The sequence below is a fragment of the Miniopterus natalensis genome, chromosome 3 (genome assembly GCF_054644295.1).
Source record: "Miniopterus natalensis isolate mMinNat1 chromosome 3, mMinNat1.hap1, whole genome shotgun sequence".
NCBI classification, from domain to species: Eukaryota; Metazoa; Chordata; class Mammalia; order Chiroptera; family Miniopteridae; genus Miniopterus; species Miniopterus natalensis.
Genome location: NC_142083.1, coordinates 44,407,078 through 44,430,235, shown reverse-complemented (window position 1 = coordinate 44,430,235; position 23,158 = coordinate 44,407,078). Strand labels below are relative to the sequence as shown.

The window sequence follows — 23,158 nt, the reverse complement described above, 5'->3', positions numbered from 1 at the left end:
CATGTTGCTTCTGTTTCCTCTAGGGTCAGGAAGAAGTAATGTTTAGAGATAAAGGGCCAAAAGCAAGCCACTGTATTTTAGCAGGAGTTGTTTGTAGCACTCTCTTAACCACTGAAGGCTATTCAGTGCCACCTGCCATGGCAGGAGTCCGAGCATTGTTACTTTCTCTCTTAATGGCATTTCTATAGAATGTCTGGACACTCAGCTGCCCCTTGCCCATTCCCTCCCACCCTTGGGGCTCTGAACTACACTTGGGCACTACACTCTCTGACCACATTTCCATGACACACCCTCAGTTGCTCCCCTACAGCATCATATCTTAGGTATCTCTTCACCTGACAAGCAGTCATTTTTGTGGAGGATCTTCTCAATATCAGACTAGCCCAGCTATCTATTGTGTACCTTTGAACATGGAAAACCTCGCTCTTGCCAGATTGTTGGTGAAAGGCAGCTCCCCGTCACTGCAACCCTCTGTCTTCATTCTATTGTCTACTGCAGCTTTATCATATATACTTTGACTCTAAAGAACCTACGTGTGCCCTGCTCTGATGCTAGTCCGCAGCTTTCTGAATTTACATGGATCCATCTAGGAATAAAATGCGTCCTTCCTGACAAGCACCTCCTATGACTCAGAGGGGTCCCTTGCTGATCCTTTACTTGGTTTGAGGAGGAAAGTACAATACGTCTTTCCCACACAGCGGGATGGAGAAATAAAAGACTTGTACTCCCCGTAAAAGACAGGAAATTCCTTTTCTAACTACATGTCTTTTAAACAAATTCCTTTCTATTATACAACAGCCTATTTCCAATATTTCTTTTCTTATTTGGATAAGCTAGAATTAATAATGGGCTTAGTTTCTCAAAACTGGCTTAGGCCACATTTTATCACACTCAAGGAAAATGATCTAGCACTACTACCTAAAATATTTTCATACTCAACTATCACTCACTGTCCTTGCAGAAATGACTTCAGACAAAACACTGAAACACTCAAAAAAAATATTCCATTTATCTACCTGTACATATGTCCTTTATTGATAAGCAGTTTAAAATACAACTCATTAATGTTCAAGAAGCTATATACTTTAAATATATATCTCCAACCTGAACATTGGATGCCCATAGGTATAAACATAAACATTTTATTCTTCTCCAGATTTTTCAATTCTGACTGCTATATATTGAAAAATATTTTATTATATTTTATAATGCCATGATAAGTGTTTTTTCTATTTGAAGTCATCTACAATCTCCAAAGGAGTATTGCATATAAAAAGAATGTTTTAAAATGTTTTTCTAAACTACATCAAATTACATGAAAACACATAGTCATTACAAAATTTCTGTAGCCCAATAAATTGTCTCTTCTTTGGATGTGTTTCAAAGAATTGATACAACATAGTTGAAATAGTTAAATTTTGTTTAATAGACTATGGTACCAAATTGTTCAGTCAAATCTAGAAGCTGCTGTAAAGATATTTTGCAAATGTGCTAACATTTACAATCAGATGGCTTTAGTAAAGGAGATTAATCTTAATAATGTGGGTTGGCCTCCTCTAACCAGCTAAAGACCTTACAAGCAAAAGCTGAGGTTTCCCAGACTCCAAGGAATTCTGCTCCAAGACTAACATAAGAATCCTGAGTTTCCATCTTCTCAGCCTGCCCTGTCAGTTGTGGACTTGCCAGCCCCCAAGTGCATGAGCCATTCCTTAAAATAAATCTCTCCGTGTGTTACCAGACTAAAGGGGTCCACTTGCTGCGCACATCAAAGCCCAGTAAGACATGAATAAGAGTTTGCAGGAAAAAAAAAAGTTTCTTTTTAGGAAGTGGCCCACATCTGGAGACAGGGGAGCTAATGCTCCAAGACCTGTCCCCGGATGGCTTCCAGGGGAAAAATCATTGATCATGATGACTAAGGGAGTTAGGGTGGCTGTCAGGGCTGTGGTCTGCACTGCTTGGTCAGTGCTAGGGTAGGGGTAGTTGGTCAGTGCATCTGGCCCTGATGTCAGCCATGAAGGTGATTCATCTGGTTTTGCCATTTTTCTGGGCCTGAAGTTGAAATACAACTGAGGCCTAGATATTATTTCTAGTTTGATCAAAAAACTGTCTCTATGGTCAACAGACCCCAGGCTTTGTTCCTAAGATTATTTGGTGCTATATTTAGTTTTGTTTTTCTGAGAACCCTGCCTGATACAATAATTATATGCATTATTATTGTATGATTTATTTATTTTTAATTCTGCAATGATATAGGGCAGATGTAGATCAGATATATTTTACTAATACTGTGATCATTCTTGCTTTGTTAGTGTGGCACAGTATAACAATTTTTTCTTTTATCTTCTTTTTTTGTTTGTTTTTATGAAAATTTTATGATTCCTGTTAAAATCAGATGAATGCATGAGGCAGAAAACATTTTTGCATAAAATTTATAAAGGTATTATATATCTGCCAACTGAAATCCAGTTAGACACTGGTAAGAAAGAAAGCTTTATGGACATTTGAAAAGTGAGTTCTATGAAATTAATGTGATTATCGAAGATTCAAATGTTGAGTACATGACATAAAAAAAGATAACCTTTTATATGTAGTTCACAATGAAATCATAACTCATTTGCCTAAACAACGTTTGAAATAAAAGAAATAAAAGAATAAAAGAAAAGACCTAGTCATTGTGACGTTAACTACTTCAAATATAAGGGCTGTATTGCAGCTGGAAAAGAACACTTGACAATGGGCTTCACTCAATTAAATACACAACCTCCACTGGCATGAACTACTGGTGGGAGAATCAATCTTTGAAAATATATACCACAAGCCTTAAAAATGCTCAGACCTTTTGGAATATGAATTTCATTTCTAGAAATGTAGCCTGTGAGAATATTTCTACCTCTAGAAAAAAAAAAACACATTCGTGCTCAGAGATGTTTAGTAAATGTAACACTAAAGATGTGAAAACCACATTAACTCCCACGCTGAAGGAGAATTATGATATTTAGAACCCGTCTTACAGAATTACAGCTGCATTCAGGTTTCCATTAGTCAGCATTAGATAGATTTAATAATCCACTTGAACATGAATTTTTAAGAGTTGTATCACCTTCAGAGAATTCATGGAAGAGTGCCTCATATTATTATAATGTTTAAATCAAATGTATGGATACTTGTGAGTATAGGTATATTTGGCTGACTACCAGGTGATTGAATGTTAAAATCAACATTTAGATAAAACTGGGGTGAAGTTGAATATCAACATCATAGAATGAATTTAATGGGGTAAAAGAGTTAACAGAATATCATAAGCAAAATATAACAAATTATAATATTTAATAAATTAAATATATTTATAAGTTAAAATAGTCATATTTTATTATAAGATGAAAACAGTAATTACTTAATTTTTTCAAATATGAAAATGTTAAACTACTACTGTGATTTATTATAGGAGACATTTTCTTTACTAAAATGGACTCTTACTTCAAGCTGACGTAGGTAAGTTAGCAAGAGCAAGGTTTGTTTTTGGCTTTAAATCTCTGCCAGTAGAGGGAACTGGCAAGGTGATATTGTCACCAAGTCATTAAGCTTTAATTTTTATTCTCTTCAAAAGCAATTAAATAAGGTAAAGACATTTCCTAGACTAGAAGTTTTGTTTGAAGGTGATTATGCAAATTTATTGAAGCAATCCTGAGAAGTAAAGCTTCTGCACACCACTTGAAAGATGCTTTAGCACTCTATTCAGGAGTAGATTGTTGCCTTCAAGTGTGTTTGGGTGTGTGTGCGTGCATACAAAATTTTGGCTAGTTGCTTCAGTTGTTAACTTTAGTTGTCTAATACAGACTTATAAGGCTTTAAAGAAACAGACACAGCTTAAAGGAAACCAAAATGGAAATTAAATGACACACACACAAAAAAAATGTTTCACTTAGAATTGGTTCCAGCAGAAAGAATTCCAAATTTATGAATTATTTATAATGAGAAAGCAAACAAAAATAGAGGGAAAATGATTTGTTGCTTTACCTTCAGTTATTTGTATCTCCCTTTTATAAGCTACCTTTTCAGCAGTGATTTATGCACCTGCCTTAATTTAATTCTATACTGAAAAACTCACAGAGGATCAAGTGGCTCCCAGATGAATATTTCTGTAAAGAAGTTGCTACTGATCTGTAGGAAAGAAAACATGAAGTATTAGGGAGCCCTAGAGCCAGGAGAATGGGGGAAAAGGCTATTGAAAATGAAAGATATCACCTTTCTCCTAGGCTTCTCTTGTGACAAAATGTTCATGTGAGACTACATTTACTCATTGAATTTTTCAGAAAAGGAAATATTATAGCATAGAAATGAAAAGTAAGTCACCTCTTGCCAAAGAATATTTATAGTGCCAATGGGGAGGTCTCAGCAGATGAGAGAAACATAAGAAAGTAAAATGGAATGAATAACATGAAGAACAGAAAGGGGTCTCAAGAAAAGGAAATGAGGTGTGAAAAATAAGAAGAGAGCATGAAACGTAGAAACAGGAGAAAAGGGTCAGAGGGAAAATAAACTCTGATTTAAAAATTAGATATTAGTGAGTTTTCATCTATTTGTAAATCATCAAATTATTTTTATTATTCATATTATGTTGCAATTTTACAACTAGTGAAATTTTCACACTCACGTTCTGGAATCCAAGGCTATCAATATTTCTCTAATATAAAAGGTGCAAAAACAATGCAGATGTAGTTATTTTCTATATTTTCATACACTCCATTATTTAATCATTGAAAAGGGACTATATCATTTGGACTAACTGAAACCTTTCCCTGGGAGGGAAATCTGTCATTGAAGTACAGGTCAACTAAATACTTTCACAATGATGGGTATGTTTAATTGACTTTGAGAGGTGGGTAGTAAAATAATGTTTTAATTAGGTTCAACAGTCCATCAGAAAGTAAGTTATATGAAGACAGATGTCTTATACATCTCATATTAGTTATCTTTGATTTCCAGAACCTCCAAATGAGTTACTGGAACAAAAATATTTTTTGAATCTGTTGATGTATATGCTAATATAAACAGGTGAAAGGTGACAGATAAACCTATTTTGAGGTATACTGAGAAGCAAAATAGTGTAGTAGAGAAAACTTGGCTACAGAATTAGGCTGGAAGGGTTTTGAATGGAAACTTTGCTACTATCTAGTTGCTTGAACCCAAGATTGTTAACTCTTGTAAACCTGTTTTTCATCTGTAAATGGCATAATCCTATTTATTTTATAGATTTAGAGATAATGTATGTAAAGAGATGAGTTTGATAACAATCACTTATAAGTTACTGAATATATGGCATTTATTAAATGTTCTTTCCTTTTTTCTGTGTTTTTTAAAATTAAACTTTTTGGAGTGACATTGTTTAATAAGGTTATGCAGGTTTCAAGTGCAGATTTCTATGATACATGATACGTATATTGCATTGTGTGCCCACCTCCCAAAGTCACATAATCTTGTGTCAACATATATTTGGCCCCCTTTACTTTTTACTACCCCCATTCCCTTTCCCTCTAGTAACCTCCGTACTTTTGTCTGTGTCTACGCGTCTCAGTTTTATATCCCACCTGAGATCATATGGTTCTTAGCTTTTTCTGTCTAACTTATTTTGCTTAGCATATTCTCTAGGTCCACCCATGTTGTCTCAGGTGGCAGCATGCCATCTTTTCTTATGGCTGAGTAGTGTTCCCTTGTATATATGTACCACATCTTCTTTATCCAATCATCTACTGAAGGGCACTTTGGCTGTTTCCCTGTCTTGGCCATCATGAATAGTGCTACAATCACAGGGGTGCACATATCTTTGTGAATAAATGCTTTCTTAGTGACTCTTCCCGCCCCAACTGTAGGTGACTTCAAAGACTTCTAACGGTCTGGGCCCAAGACTTTTCCTAGGCATTCACCAGAGATGGAGGGTATTGTCCTTTTCCCTTACCCAGTTGCAATGGTTCATCATCTGTGTCTTCAGCACTTTAAGGCTTGTGTTCCTTAGGGAAAAGTGGGTGAAACCTACAAAATGCCACTCCTTTCTCCTTGGCCTGCATGCTAGGCAGGCTTTTCTTGATCTGCATTCTTGTATCAAATTTTTCTTGAGAGCGCTGGATAAAGGTCTCAGAGAACCTGTGAGGGCACACGCCTCTTACACTTGAGGTTTCCAGGAATGTCATACTTTTTCTCTAAGTATGCTAGCATTGCCATAACAAAATACTATAGACTCGGTGGCTTGAACAACATAAATTTATATGCTTGCAGTTCTGAAGACTAGAAGTCCAAGATCAAGGTGTTGGCTAGTTTGGTTTCTTATGAGACCTCTTACTTTGGCTGGTTTATGGCTGCTTTCTTGCTGTGTGTTCACATGGTTGTCTTTGTTTGCATGTTTCTGGTGTCTCTCATTGTGTGTACAAATTTATTCCTCTTATAAAGATACCAGTCATATTGGATTAAGACACCCCCCTAAAGACTTCATTTTAACTTGAACACCTCTTTGAAGACCATATATCCAAGTATGGTTTGGATAAATTCTGAGGTGCTGGGGGATAGGACTTCAACACATGATTTTTGAGAGGAACACACTTCATCCCGTAATGCTCTCACCTTAGTACACACATGGCATTTAGCAATTCATGAAAAGTTTTTGCTGAATACTTATCTGCTTGTGTGTCCGCCCTGCATTCCTCTTCTATTTCACTATAGGTAAGCAGTGTTCTCATATAGTTTCTCGTTACAGATGCTTTCTTAGAGTTGAAGCTACTTGTTGATGTGAAACATCCATTTTTTTGGATAGATATTTTAAAAAACCTACAGCTTTACTGATTATCCTGTTTTTACTTGTTGTTAAGGTAGGGGTGATGCTCTTTCTAACTTTTAACATTCTGGACACAGAAAAATACTTTTTAAAATTAAATACATTATGAAATCTTGCGGTATTCTTTTAATCTTCTCAACTTTTCAATTTAGCATCCCACATGGGTCAATCATTGAAACTCTAGTTTATGTACACTAACCATCTAGTCTCATGTCTTCAAACTATATTTTGATGATTCCCAAATTGAGATATTTTACTGTTTCTTTTCCCAAACTATAGACTATATATATCCTTACTAGACGTCTACTTAGATATCTAAAGAGCATTTCAAACTTAGCTTTAAATTGACATCTGTTCTTAAAAGGCATCTTCTTAGTCAGCTCATCCCTTGCTTCTCTATTTAAAATTTCTATACTATCCAGCACATTGCATTACCTTAATGGCTATTAAATATTATATAATAAAATTATGTTGTTTAGTGTCTCTCTTTCTCAGAAGAACATCAGTTCCATAAATATAGGTATTTGTTATTGTTGTTATTTACATTGAATCTTCAGCACTTAGAAAAGTGTCAGAAACATAGTAGGTACAATAAACTAAGAGAAGAAAAGAAAAAAAGGTTGGGAGATAAAATTGAGAAAATATCTCCAAGATTATGATAAAAATAAAAGTGATAGAAAATAAAAGAGATATTAATGAAAAAATTTCCATTAATTTTTGTGGGGTGGGGGGGAACTCCAGAAGAAGAAATGAAAATAAACAAACAAATAAATAAATAAGGTAAAGGAATTACAAAAAAAAAAAAACCGCAAAAAACAAAACCCAATATAAGTAACATGGCTTATGAGATAGAAAAGGCACATCAAATGCTCAGAAGAATAATTTTTTAAAAAGTTATCACACAAGGCATATAATTTTTTAATATAAGAACATTAAATTCAAAGATAAAATCCTAAGTGCTTCCAGATAGAAAAGAAAAATCATGATATAGCAAAGCTTACGAAGCTAGAATGACTTCAGACCTCTCAGAGTGGGAAATGTTTATGAGTTGAGAGTAGAATAATTCCAAATTTGTAATGCAAATGATTTTAAATCTAGAATTATACCCAGTTAACTCTCACTATGTGAGGGAAGAAAGGAAAATTTTCAAAAGTGCAATAATACAAACATTTTTTCTTATATATGTCCTTTCTTAAGAAGTCGTTAGATTACTAAAACAGCTAAATAAGCGAGTAACCAAGGAAAAATTGAAATAGCCTCCAGGAAACAGGTCCTTTAATACTGAGGAATGATAAAGAAAATACCTGAAAAATAGGTTTGCCTCAGTCTTAGAGAGCAGGAGTATGGAGGACTATTGGGGCAGAGGGTGTTTAATAATTAGAATGATTGGAAATTTGTTGACACATACATATGTACTGTCTATCAGAGTGTAAGAGGTCAATTGAAAAACTTGCAAAAAATGTAATATTTATACAGAGATCTTGGCTAGAGAAGAACACATATGTATGTGTATCCACGTGTGTGTGTGATCAAAGAATTGAAGGGAAACAAGAAGGTGCTACAGAAGGGTGATAAAAAACAAAATAAACAGAAATAAAAAGATAATACCAAGTTAAAGAAGATAAAAAATATAAACAAATTACTTGAAAACAGAGAAGTGTCAAAGACACCCCCATGGAGTTGGGAAAAGTGTAGCAGGAAACTGTTCCATTTACTTTTAGGGTTTTTAAGCTCCCTTTAAAAAATATGTGCTACAGCACGGCCGGGCATGGCTCAGCGGTTGAGCGTCGACCTAGGATCCAGGCGATCGGGGTTCGATTCCCGGTCAGGGCACATGCCCAGGTTGCGGGCTTGATCAATGACTCTCATCATTGATGTTTCTATCTCTCTCTCTCCCTCTCCTTTCCTCTCTCTGAAATCAATAAAGATATATTTTTAAAAAATATATATATATATATATGCTACAGCAGCCAGCCCCCTCAGGGCCGCCAACAGAGAGCCAGCTTGCCCTAGGCTATCCTTTGCCTGGCGAAGGCCACACCTAGAAGCATGGCTGGACAAGGTAGAAGGGACAGGACATTTCTCTCTGATAGATGACAGCTCTGAATGACTCTGGAGCAATCTGCCAGACTTACCAAAGCTTTTATGGGACTTTCCACTATTCCTAATCCTACTTCTGCCTTCCTTTCACTGGTACTGATCCTCTACAGATATTTGCTCTGCTTACTCTATCTCAGTTTCTGCTTTTGGAGAATCTGAACTATGGCTGTTGGTACCTGAAGTGGTCTGAGAATGGAGATGGTAAGATAATATTTTTGCAGTGGGTCACTCACTGCCAGGCTGGCATAAGGACCCCATTAGCAAGTGTGATGCACTTAGTTGTACCACAATATTATACATTTGGCACACATGATCTAAGTTAGTCTTCATGGTAATTTTATTCCATGCCTAATATTGTTATCCACATTCTGCTGATACGGAAACTGAGACTGGCAGATGCTAAACTCCTTATCTAAGGTCATGCATTTAGTAAAAGGTAGAGATAGTATTCAAACTACAGTAGTTTGTTTATTTTGATCAGAGCCAGTGTTTTAAATGACTACCTTATACAAATGTAGAGATAGAAATAATGGTGCTTGACATCCAGAGAAAATGCAGAGAAAAGAGCCAGTAATTTTCAGAAACAAAGATTTTTATTTTATTTTATAAGCCAATCAAAATAGTGAGAAAAGAATTTAATTTTCAACTTTCTTTCTTTTTCCTTGCATGCTGTTGCTCATGGATTAAAAATACTAATTTTGACATCAATAATTTCCATGATTAATTTTACATCAATGCAATAAATGTGCAAATCATAACTTTGACTTTCCAAATGACATTGTGTGATATTTTGTTTTCAATTATGAACACAGTCTACCTCCTGAGGTTTCCAGTCAAGATAACAGGATATGTCACAGTTAGGAACAGTCAACTCATCAAGAATCACGGTGTGCAGTGGTTTCTATGAATCCCTGCCAGATGGAATTATGTGTAATGATGAACAATCTTAGTTTCTATGCAATTTAAAACCTATTCTCTGTTATACATAAAGTGTGTATATAGCAAAGAATTAATTGTAACTGATTATTTTCTTAATGTAACACCTGGGATGGCATTTGTCTACCACTGGATACATAACTGCTAAAATTATTTAGTCTAACAAAAACCAAAATATCTACTAGGTGAGAGTGCAACAAAGCCAAACTGAATAACACCATTACCTATATATTATGTGGGATGTCAGTATCTATACGAAGCAGCCTTAATTTATAGATAACTAGGGTGTATTTGATGGAAAACGATTTATGGAGGATGCACAAATCAAGATTAATTCAGCCTTTTTTGCTCTCTTTTATGCCCCCCCCTTATCTCATTATCATATCAGAAATCTCCAAGCTGAAATGTTTATTAACATATTTTTATTGTCCAATTACCTTTATTAAGTCAGGGAAATATTAGAAGATACCAATATCTTTTTCTTTTTTAAACTGAGTGGCCAGTACAGTCTAATAGAAAAGGAAAATGATTAATCGTTAAGCAGAAAGACAGAGTTATCAGAGGCTACTACAGGAGTAAACAGTTGGGAAAAAATGGTTTACCTACAAAGAATGTCACATGGTCAGATAATACTAATAACCATCATTGCAGAAAGTGCTCTTTTCCCTTTATTTTTTCCTTTCACAACTAAGGGTGCATGAGAGAAAATATGTAGTTCTTTATGTACACTATAACAGAATTGGCTTTTAAAATTTGGACAAGACTGCATTGCCTCTGGAGATCTTAGTTTATCTGCCTTCTTTTTAAGAAGTTATTTGGATAAAAATTAATAATTTTCCTGGCATTTAACAATGCCTTTAATGAATAAAAGAATTATTTCATTTCCTACATCTAACAAAACATAGGTCATAAAAACACAAGAATAGATTCTTTTGCTAAGTGGATAAGTGAATGAATAAGAAATCATTGAACAGGCAATTGGTCAGAGTTGATGTGAAGGTTAAGAAAGTGTTCAGAAAAGAAGAGAAGGAACTGCTGTTCATAGCACTCTTGCCAGTTTTCTTTTTGAGCCAGCGGCTCTCTTGGACTCTGGCTAGTGCTGACGAGCTCCAAGGAGGCAGCGGATCCCTATTATCACCATGGAAATGTTCCTTGTTCTGCCCATCTCCTCCAGGGTACTCTTTAGTATCATTAAAACCACGTTAAAAAAACAGCTAAGTAAAATGAGGAAATGATGGAGTAAAAAAAGTTAATACAGGAAATTACAGTCCTTTGAATATTCATGTATACTAGAAGGTGGTAATCAGAAAAGTTAAAAACTACATGTATATTTACAGAGAAAAGAGAATTCAAAACACATGATAGATAATTAATGGTGACAGAAAATGTTGCCATGCAAAGACGTCTCAGCATTTCAGAGACACCAAAAAAAAGAAAATACGAAATTCGATTTTAATCAAATTACTCAAAAAATGAAAAAAAAATCTGTTAAATTTAAAAATTCACCTTAGACCTATGTTTTTCCTAAGTACTTAATGCTGTACATTCATCTGCAAATTCTGGTTTTAGGTATATACCACACATTCGATGTGTTGCTTTAAATTTTATTCAATTTAAAATATTTTCCAATTCCCTTTACATATGTATTTTAAATTTAGAAATCTGTTGTATAATTTATGTAAGCATTTGCAGAATTTCTACTTGCCTTTCTTTCAACAACTGCAAATTTAATTTTTGTGGTTAGAAAACATAGTTTATATGATTATAATCTTTTAAATTAGCATTAGTTTCTTCATTACCTCTTATTATCCCTCTAATGTCTATAGGGTTGTAGGTGAGGTTCTCTTTTTCAAAGAAACTTACATATCCTTTCTTGACCAACTTTACTGAAGGTTACTTAATTTAATTAATCTCTTCAAAACAGAAACATTTTAGCTCTGTTGATTTTCTCTTACTTTATCTTATTAACATTTCTGTTCCTATCCACATTATTTTATTTCTCCTACCATCTTTCAATTTAATTTTCTTCCTACTTGAGTTTGAAGATTAGATTATATTTGCAACCTGTCTTTGTCTGAAGCTGTATTTTTTTTCCCCTAAACATTGTTTTAGTGGCAACTTCTGCTCTGTCATATTTTTATTATTATTCAATGCACAAATTACCAATATCTTGAATAAAATAGTGGGTAAGGCTATAAATTGGATTCTACAGTAATTAAATAATGACAATTTTATGCAGATATATTTGACAACGTAGATGAAATAGAAATAATCCTTGAAAGACACAAACTAATAAAGTTCACCCCAAAATAGATAACTTGAATATCTCTACATTTGCTGATGAGATTCAATTTGTAGTTAGAAAATATTCCAATCAAGAAACTTCTGTGCCCAGAAAGCATCTGTGGTGAATTCTACTAAATGTTAAAGGAAGTAGTAATACAATTTTTCATAAACTCTTCCAGAAAGTAGAAAAGGAAAAAAAAAATTTCCCCTTATTTTATGAAGCCAAAGTTATCATAACAAAACCAAACAAACATACTTTAAAAATATTAGCAAATTAAATTAGCAATACGTAAAAAGAATACACTATAAATCAAATGGGGTTTACTGCAGAAATGCAGGTTTGTTTGACACCTGGAAATCAAAGTCATGGTATTAACTGACAAAACAGTTTGTAAAACAATTCGATCATCTTAATAGATGTAGAAAATAATATTATATAAAATTCAACATCATTTACGATTTTTCAAAAAACCTCAGAAACTAGGAATAGAAGCAAACTTCCTCCACATGATAGACAGCATTTACAAAAATGCACACTTAACATCATACTTCATGGTGAATGGCTGAAAGCTCTTGTTTAAGATCAGGTAAGTGCAAGGATACCCAAACTCAGAGGACTAGTCAGCATTGCATTAGACATCTTAGCCAAAGCAATAATTTTGAGAAAGTATTTAAATGCATACAGATTGGAAAAAAGTGGATTTTTTTTCAGTTAGGAATTAAAGCCACCTTTCTTAAGTATAATTAGATCTCAAAATTATTTCCATTTTTCCAATAATAAGTTCTTGGTGCTGAGCTTTAGAAGTCTGACACTAGGTTCTAAATCAAATTAAGCATGCATACAGCTCCTTATTCTGTCTTTACCTCCCTTCTGTCTATGATTTACTCACCTTCTAGGGATTTTCATGCTAGTCATTATTCCCAACATCCCCTTTCAGTTCTTGCGTTCTAGACCTGTCTCCTTTCTCATGCTGAAAATCCCCCTGTTCATCAAAGCAGCTCATACTCTCAATGGCTAACAGTTCTATAGTAATACTCTTACGTTTAATGAAATCTGGGAATATAATCATGTTACAAATAATCTAGTCTAAAATGAGAATTTCTGTTAACATGAAATCTCTATAAGAAACATTTGGAACTAGTCAGGTCTTTCAGGGTGTTTTACTTCAAAATTAATTATACTTTCAGCTGGTGTCATTGCCTTCTCCTGGCTAGACGAAGGCTCCTTCACTCCCAAAATTATGTCATGAGGCAAAATCAAGGCAGAGAGTTTATTTAATATAGCATTACCTCCCTTAATGGACTTGACTTCCTACATTAACATCCTACACTTACCTAATGTATATATAGGTATTTGCTTTCATAGAAAAATTATATTGGAAATCTAATATTAAATTTTAAAAATAATCTATTTATTGACTGAATATTGTCTGTTAGGTATAGGCACTGGCACCGGCAAATACATTTGCTTTCTCCATTCATTTTTTAAAAAATTCATCTCATATTATCTCTCTTACATTCAGGTATATTTTATAGATAGCCCATGAATATTCATAAAGTAGACAGCTCTCCTTTTCTCTTCACCTGTCTGTTTCATGTTATTAATATCTGTTTTAGAAGATTCAGTGGACCTGCAAAAGTAGAGCAGAACTGACTTCTAATAAGCTTACATAAGCTCTTCCCAGGTTTCTAACAAAAATAATTATTGGTAATAGTAGTAGCAGTCGTCATAGTAACAATAGCTACTCTTTATTGATTATATTGTATTAAGTGTTTACAATTACATTCACGACAATATTATGAGATTGGTAAATTCTTATCCTTATTTAAATACAAGTACAAGGAGACAAGATACTTTCCCCAAGTTCACATAGCTGCTATGGTCTATGTCTGTCTGTCTGAACTTAAAAACACTCTAACAGGAGTTTTATTTACTTGCCATTACTTCCATTCCAATACAGAGCATTAAGTTGAGGGTTTCAGAAAAAGGATAGTGTGGAATCCTTGCATAATTGTTTTATCACTGTCTGTGGCTCAAAATAATCCAAGAGATGAAAATGCATGATAGCATATTTAATTTGTTGCATAAGTCTATTCAAAGAAACCTCTGTTCCTAAGTCAGATAAATACTGTTAATGTTTTTAAAGTGTCCAACCTCTTGCAAAATCCGTGGCAGGGGCCCAATCAACTTGCATAAATGAAACTTAGTGTGTAAAAAAGATAGGGTAGGTCCCTGGCTGGCTTGGCTCAGTGGTTAGAGTGTGGGCCCGAGGACTGAAGCGTCCCCCCTTTGATTCTGGCCAATGACATGTACCTCGGTTGCAGGCCCAAACCTCAGCCCCAGTGGGGTGTGAGTGAGAGGCAACCAATCGATGTGTCTCTCTCACATCGATGTTTCTCTCTCTCTATCTCCCTCCCACTCTCTATGAAAAGCAATGAGAAAACTGTCCTCAAGTGAGGATTAAACAAACACAGGGTAGGGACTTAGGAATATTCAGAATACCATCCCATAACGTACTATTCTGGGAAATGAAATTTCAGTATTTACATGCTCATAAGCATAAGCGATTCATATAAGGCAGTTACATATTGTAGTATATAAGGTTCCTTATCACTGGCATAGTCAGAGTTGGAAAGACCTTAGAGTTCAACTCATATAACAGATAGGAAGCTGACAGGTGAAATGAATTATGCAAGTCTCACAAATAAGCTATTGACCCAGCCTTAGAAAGCAAGAATGTATGACGACTGACAACTGCTGTCTTGCTTAGTGTTTGCAGGCAGCACGTTTGCTGCAGCAGAATTGGCTTACTCCCAGCTCCCACCCTTTCCCCTCCACGGGTGGCCACTAGTCTTGGACATCTTTCACTTGGGACAGCTCCATATCATCACTGATAAGAAATAACTGTCACCCTCAGCAGAAATGCAAGGAGTGCACAGAATTGACATTCGCATCATCAAAAGAATTTCCCCCCAAATCAGGGTTAAGTCACATTGATTAACAGGCATGAGCTTCAATCTGGTATTGCTATTGATTGCCCTGTGCCTGCCTGTGCTTTAGTAAAGGATTTCAATTTCCACAATCCATGCTCCACTTTTCACAAGTTGAAAACTTATTCCAACTGAAATAAAAACGATAACGAGGACTTTCCTCATCTCAATCCTTGATGTGACCCTGCATCCAGTTCTGTGCTTTGTTAACTACTCAACGACATCGTCTCATTTCAATGGGGCAGCCCACACTGCTGACAGTCCTGTCCTTCAAACCTGAAAGCAGCACAGCTCTCCACTGTTCTTGCGTTCCTAATCCACCGTCACATTTCCTTAAGTGTAGTTTTATTTTACTCAAGTATGCAAACAATTTAAAGAAAAGCTGCATATAGTAATATTCCCATAGGGTAAGCTATTACTTATTGAATAAACAGAAAGTATGTACAAATAAGACACTTCAGAGAGTAAAATTCTAAAATGTGCTTATAAATCATATTGTTTAATACATTATTTTCTGGTACCTGGTTAATATGGTGATGTTTCAGTTTTATCAAAATGTAAAGGTTATTTCTGCTACTTTTAGTCTCTCAGTCAACATTTAGTCTGTGATATAGGCAAAATAACCAGTTAACTCAGTATATAATTTTATCTCAAATCTCCTTGTAATAGAGTTGCCACATTTAGCAAATAAAAGTATAAGATTACTTAGTTAAATCTGAATTTCATGTAAGCAAACAATGTTTTTTAGTATAAAAACATTTTAAGTTTGTCCTAAATATTGCACAGGGCATACTTACACAATCAAACTAAACCACTTGTAGCTGTTGATTAAGGTACATATTATGATTAATGTACATATAATGCCGTGACCTTCACTTTCCACTCTACCCTAGTATAATCTTCTATGATAATGCTCTCTATAAGTCAATACTTAAGGATAAATTAACAATTTCAAAACATATTTTCTTTTGTAGCTTTTGAAAATCAATCTTACTTGACTACTGTGCCTATATTTTTGTGGACATTAATCAACAGCTACAAATGATTTAGGTGGATTGTCTGAGTTCACGAATTACTTTAGCCACCTTTAGAAGAGCCAGAAACCAGCAAGTGATATTACTGTCCGCTGGATTGCAAACTATCTTATCTTTTTATTTCTTTTGTTGTTATTGTCCTGAGTACTTTTATAAATGAAGTTTTAATATTTTTGAATTTCAAATCTAAGTTCTTGACTACTTAGGAAGGTCACCAAACTAAATTTCTAGCAAGGAGCAAAGGCCTACTAGCAGTGTTCTATTGGATTTCAGAGGGTGGCATAATTTTGAACTTATTCAGAGAACAGCATTATAAAAAGGTTTTGAAATTTGCAGTTGCTAGGCTACTGTGAAGGCAGGAGTGGGAATGGCACTGCCTGAGCATGTAGGAGAAAATTGGAGCAATCAAATGGCTTTTAAGACAGCAGAATAGAGACTAATTTACAACTACAGGAATACCATTAATAATTATTTTTATTAATTAAGAAAACAGATGTGTATAAAAGCTAGAGTTTTATAATTTTTTTGGATAAAGGGGATTTAAGAAATTTACAAATTAATATTGATTTTAACTCAGATTAAGTATTATGTGAAATAAACATTTTCTGTTTTCATGCTTATTCTAAAATAGTATAACAATGTGCATAGACTTTTATTAGAACTGAATTGCAATATAGTTTAAGTGCAGCAAGCTAAAAGAAAAACTTGGGAGAGAACAAAATAAATTTTATGGAAAAAATTAAGAGTGGTGATGAGTCAAAGGATAATCAGCTTTATTTTCTGCTAGACTTTTTTTCTGCTACATTTTTTATAACTTCAAGTTTATTTATCTTTTCCAATTCCTACCAATGTTTTATTGCTATATTTATAAAGTTACATTGAATACTATTTCCCCAGATATTTATCTGACATTCTGATAAATCTGGTAATTCCCCTCAACAATCCATGACTCAAGTTTTTCAATTACATTCCTTGGCAGTAATGGTGACTTAAAGCAACTCTAAATTCAGAGTTGTTGATGGTTTGGAATGTATTCTTGCTCACCTTGTTAGTTCATTTAAACATAGCAACTGTTCAAAATTCAGATTTTATGCTATTCTTGTAGAGTTATATTGTCTGTGTAAGTTATCTCAAAAAACCCAGCCTGTCATTGGAATTTGTTTTTGATTTTTCTTCAAATATAGCTATTAAAATCAAAGTCACATATAATAAATATATAATCCATTAACACTTTTAAAAAAGTAATCTGTTATTGTTTAGTTCCAAGAATCAAAGAAGCCTTATTGCTATTAATACTTTTACCTATTGCTATGGACTGAATGTGTGTATCCACCCCTCCCTCCCTCAAAAAATCATATATTGAAGCCCTCATCTCCGAGGTGGCTATACTTGGAGATAGAGCCTGTAAGAAAGTGATAAAGGTTAAATGAGGTCATAAAATGGGGCCCTAATCCATTAGGACCAGCACCTTAAAAAAGAGGAAGAGATACCAGAGCTTGCTCTCTCCACTGTGTGTGACACGGTGAGAAGACTGCCATTTGCAAGCCAGTAAGAGAGCTCTTTCCAAGGCCTGACCATGCTGGCATCCTGACCTTGGACTTTCCAGCCTCCAGAATTGTCAGAAATAAACTTCTGTTGTTTTAGCCCCTCATATATACTATTTTGTTAGTCAGCTTAAACTGATTACAACACTTATTATAATTTTATTTTTCTAACAGGTATTTTAATAAATATTGTCTAAAACATACAATGGGTTGCTATTATGGTGTAATTCTTCTGGTACACTGTAAACAACATTGTCATCACCCAGCAATCCTCCTGCTCTTCCCATTCCTTCTCCTACACATGTACTTACTATGTGTTTGAAATGTAATTGAAGTATGATTTTTTGAGCACTAAGCACTCTATCCCGAGAAGCTTCAGTTTAAAAGAATTACTAGATTTTCTATATTTACATGCTATTTAGACTAGGAATAGTGTAAATGTTTTAACAGAAGCAATTGTGTAGCTCTGTCTTCTCTGCACTGGGAGCAGCTCTCTTGCCCCAACCCCTTATCACCTGAAAATGTACGCCTGTGCCAAGTTTGTCTCCAACCCCTCCTCGGCGAGGAGCACCTCTTGTCTGCTAAGCTGGTCACTGTCTGCAGTGGTGATGAAACAACTGGAGACACGGACATATGAGAGCCTCGGCAGCTTGGCAGCCCCACGTCCCCTAACCTCACTTACTTCTAGCTGCAGCTTCCAAATCAGCACCATTTCAAGAAGCTTCAACACAGCAGCCAAGTTCATAGGGCTAGGGCTGCCACAGTAGGGGTGGCAGGCTCTGGAATTGGGACTGTGTTAGGGAGCCTCATCATTGGTTATGCCAGGAACCCTTCTCTGAAGCAACAGTTCCTCTACACCATTTTGGGCTTTGCCCTCTCAGAGGCCATTGAGCTCTTTTTTTTTTTTTTTTTTTTTTTAATGTTTTTATTGATTTCAGAGAGAGGAAGGGAGAGGGAGAGGCAGAAACATCAATTATGAGAGAGAATCATCAATTGGCTGCCTCGTACACTCCCCCCCCCCCAACTGGGGATAGAGCCTGCAACCCTGGCATGTGCCCTAACCGGGTATCCAGCCATGACCTCCTAATTCATGGGTTGATGCTCAACCACTGAGCAACACTAGCCAGGCAGTCATGGAGCTCTTCTGCCTGATGGTGGCCTTTCTCATCCTCTTGGCCATGTGCAGGAGCCCTCTCCACCTCCCATAGTTCTTTCTCCTGTGTCTTGTCTGCACTGCATGTTCCTTTTCCTATACCTCCCCAGGCAGACTGGGGAAAGTGGTTGGTTCCGGGTATGACAGAAGAAAGGAAAACAAATACTATATTAAGAAGAAGAACAAAGTAATTGTGTAGACTCATGACATAATTCTTATCAAGGTCTGTGATTGGTTAAAAAAAAAAAAAGAATAGATTGAAATAGGCAGAATTCAGTGATCCCTTGAGGTTTGTACATAGAAGAACCTGACTGGGCAACTGGGAGTAGAAGCATATTAAAATATGCAGCAAGGAATGTGGTGAAATAAGAAATGCCCTAGACTGTGGCATCTTGAGAGCATTATAAATCCTTTACTGTACTTTCCAAAGCATCTATCCTAGCACCTTCTACAAAGTGAGTAGCCAATTTAATTCTTAATAAATTAAACTAAATGAATCAATATACGAAATCTGGCTTGAGTAAGTATTGCAGTAATAGAAAAAGAGGCTCCCACTGATATCTGCTACAATGGCAACCTGGAGTACCTGCTACTGTTGTTTCTATAACCACCTACATCTTGGCCATTGAGTAGAGGCAGAAAGTATTAAGACTAGAGTTTGGCAGAGGGAGAAAGCACTGTTGTCATCTCTCCACAGACCTAAAAAGATGGTCTGTCTTCTTTGTGGAACATGGTTAACTTATGCTTTAATTAAGGATTGTGAGTTATTTCCATTGTTGAAAGATGGGTCCCATTGTTGACCTTGTGCTATTATTATATTTAGAAGATTTTTTCTATTGACTCTGCATCTTCTTTTAGCAAAAAGAAAATTATCCCTGTGACTGGGGAACTTTGCAATGGGTCACTGAATTGCTTGTCTAAACATGTTAGCACTGACAATTACAATGCTTGCATTGGTTCACACATATTTAAATAAGCTCAAGTATATCTACAAGGGGGCCAATAAAATTACCTCAATCATATATTCAATTTCAGACTAGCACCAATGTATACAGGTGTTAAAAGTAGCATTGCCTGAATAATTAGAACATAGAAAAGTGATGAGAAGCAGCATGTCTAGAGCCAGATTCATGGGGTGAATCCATCACACATGAACTCTGTCTTATTAGGTGATTTTTTAACCTTCCTGTTCCTTAGCTTCCATATCTAATAAGATTGTCATAAGGTTATCGAGTTAATATTTATAAAGTACTTAAAGTTGAGTCTAAAACATAAGCAGCAGCTCTGAAGTATTTGTTAGAAGTATGAAATATTTGTCTCAACATAAATTAACTATATTCACTCAAATTTAACTTCATTTAAATTCTATAAAATTATTTCAAGTGTATAATTACATTTTTCTAACAAATAACCCTCCTATGTTTTCCAAGAAAGAAGTTACGTAAAATGTGTGTCTTTTCATGCAAAAGCATAGTAATTGTTATATCTCACTGAGTGCAATTAAATTACATATCATACAGACTTTCTCAGAAAAGTAAAAATATATCCATGATATTATCTAAGGTATGGCACTACTGCAATGGAATTAATAGTGCTACTAATGAAAGAATATTTCTTGTCATATGAGGTTCTCTGGGACGGATAGCTAACATAGAAATATAACCCAGCATTTACTAAGCATAAGAGAAAGATTTAATAACACAGGAAATCTGAAAATACTTGCTGAATTTTTCTTTTAACTCAGTAAGTTTCTAAATTCATAAATTATGAAGTCATTTTCAAAGTGTTTTAAAGTTTCATTATTTTAAAATATGCAATATACCTCATGTACCAGTAGTTAGATGTAAAATGTTCTTTTTCTATATTTGCATAATATTTTAAAATAAAAACGATAACAAAAGAATTTATATGCATATATGCACAATCCAAGGACATGGACAATGGTGGGGAGAGGGACTGGGGAGGGAAGTGGGACAGGGTGGAGTGGGTCATTGGGGAGAAAAAAGGACATCTGTAATATTTTAAACAAAAATAAAATTTAAAAAAGTAATAAATAAAATAAAATAAAAATGAAAAAGTACAGAACTAGTTAAAGCACTTGCCTTAACTCACTCTTTTCTTCTCATTTTGAACAATTATTCTGAAGTTGTTTATTCTCAATATGCATGATTATGTAATTCATTACCTATTTATGTCCCCTAAAATATACAGTTCCATTCTGTGTGTTTGTAAAATTTACATAATTGCATATTATTTTGAAATTTGCTATTTTCACCCAACATTAAGTTTTTTAGATTAGCCATCTTGATACTTATAAATCATTCTGGTTAACTGTTTATAGAGTTCTACTATATGAATATACCAGAGTTTGTTTATTACTTTATTGAAAGACATTTAATTTTTTCCAAGTTTTGCCATTACTAACAAGACTGCAATAAAAGATCTGCATCTGTCTCCTGTGTACACGTATGAGCGTTGCTCCAAAATGTAGGATTAGAACTGCTGTGTTAAACAAAATGCACATGTTCAATTTTTCCAAATTATTTCTTTTCTAAGTGGTCATTCCAATTTTCATTTTCACAAACAGCACTTAAGGGATTCCATTCTCCTGTATCTGCACTTATAGCAAATATTAATAAAATGTACATGTTTGTCAGTTTGATGCATGTGAAATGGGAACTTATTGGTTAAGCTTTCCTTATCCTTATAGGCATACATATTTCATATATTTATAAGCCATACAGCTCTCATTCTGTGAATTGCTGTGTATCTTTCATCTAAATGTCACTGAGTTTTATCTTTACTCACTGAACTGTGGGAGTTGTTTAATTTTTAATAAATTAATTTAAATAAAATCTACATAGAAATCTACTGCAAAACTATCTGTAATTTGTTTTTAAAATATTAACTTTAATATTTTGAAATAAATCTCTATTATCCTTTCTTATAAATGCATTTAATCCTTTGTTAAGAAATCCTTCCTTATAAAGGGTCAGAGATATATTGTGTTCCATGTTTTTATAAGTTTTTAAAGCCTTGTTGTTTACATTTTCATCTTTAATCCACCTAGATATTATTTTTAGAATGAGGTGTGAAATCTATTTTCTTTTTTCCAGATGGTATCCACTATTACCAGTACCATTCATTAAAGGATGTGTCCTTTCTCCACTGATTTTAAGTGCTATTCCTCATACCACACTAAGTGTTTACCCCCAAAAAATATAGCCTTTTAATAGACAGGGTTATTTCTGACCTATTAGGTTATGTGGTCTGCATGGTAATGATTATTTTGCTTTCATTAAAATGTACTTAGTGACATAGTACAGTACAAGGTAATGTGTTAAAACTACTCCATTTTTGCTTGAAATAACATGTTCTTCAAATATTGGGTGCATTATTTTATATATGTCAATTAAATCAAATATCCAGGATAATCTTTATTTAGTATGCTTCTTCTCTATCCTAAATGATGATTTAGAAGCACTGTTACTTTTTTTTTCATTATTTGTTTTGTTCTCAATTTTTACACTCAAAATCTTATTAAAGTCTTTGTTAAGTCACATTTAATAAATCTCATGCCCAATAAAATATTCAAATAATAATATTTCTTTTTTCACTTGAAGTTAATTATGCACAAAATGGCCATGGAAATTCTGAAGGTATAAACTGTACAACATCTGCAGTAGTAGAACTGTCATCAAATTCTTTGAAAGCTTCTTAATAAAGAGCACCACATTCAGTCCTGAAAATACAACATAATATGAGAAGCTCAAAAGGACTATGATTCACTACTTAAGAAGAAAAGGCAAATATATACATGTATAAGTATATTATCCAAAGTACTGAGTAATTACCCAAGTTTGGATCAATTAAAATATATTTATGAAGGATGTTAGAATTAAACTAGGTTTTACATGAAGAGTAGGATTTGGATAAGCAGAAGATACTAGAGGACATCCTATAGGGAAAAAACAGAGTGTAAAAGTGGAAGAAAAATGTTTGGTAAATATTTTGTGAAAAATCATTTCACCACTATTTTGAGCTTATCAGAGATTTTATCTCCATTTATGCTGTAAACTTGAAAAAACATTTCGATAAGGCAACTTGTGTTCAGCCTTACAGTTAAAGTATTTGATTTTATTCTAGTGAAAAACCAGTGTTCATTGAATATGAAGAAAATACATATTATTTTTTCTTCAAAATATTAATCTGGAAGTTGTACATGTGTTTGATTAGAGGAAGAAATTTTATAAATCTAATAAACTTTATTTAACAAACATTTTGTAGT

General features: G+C 34.3%; 1 pseudogene; it reads left to right on the top strand.

Annotated features, from left to right (window-relative positions):
- Positions 1–18,238: 18,238 nt before the first annotated feature.
- LOC107535059 (ATP synthase F(0) complex subunit C2, mitochondrial pseudogene) lies at positions 18,239–18,925 on the top strand (annotated as a pseudogene).
- Positions 18,926–23,158: the final 4,233 nt, after the last annotated feature.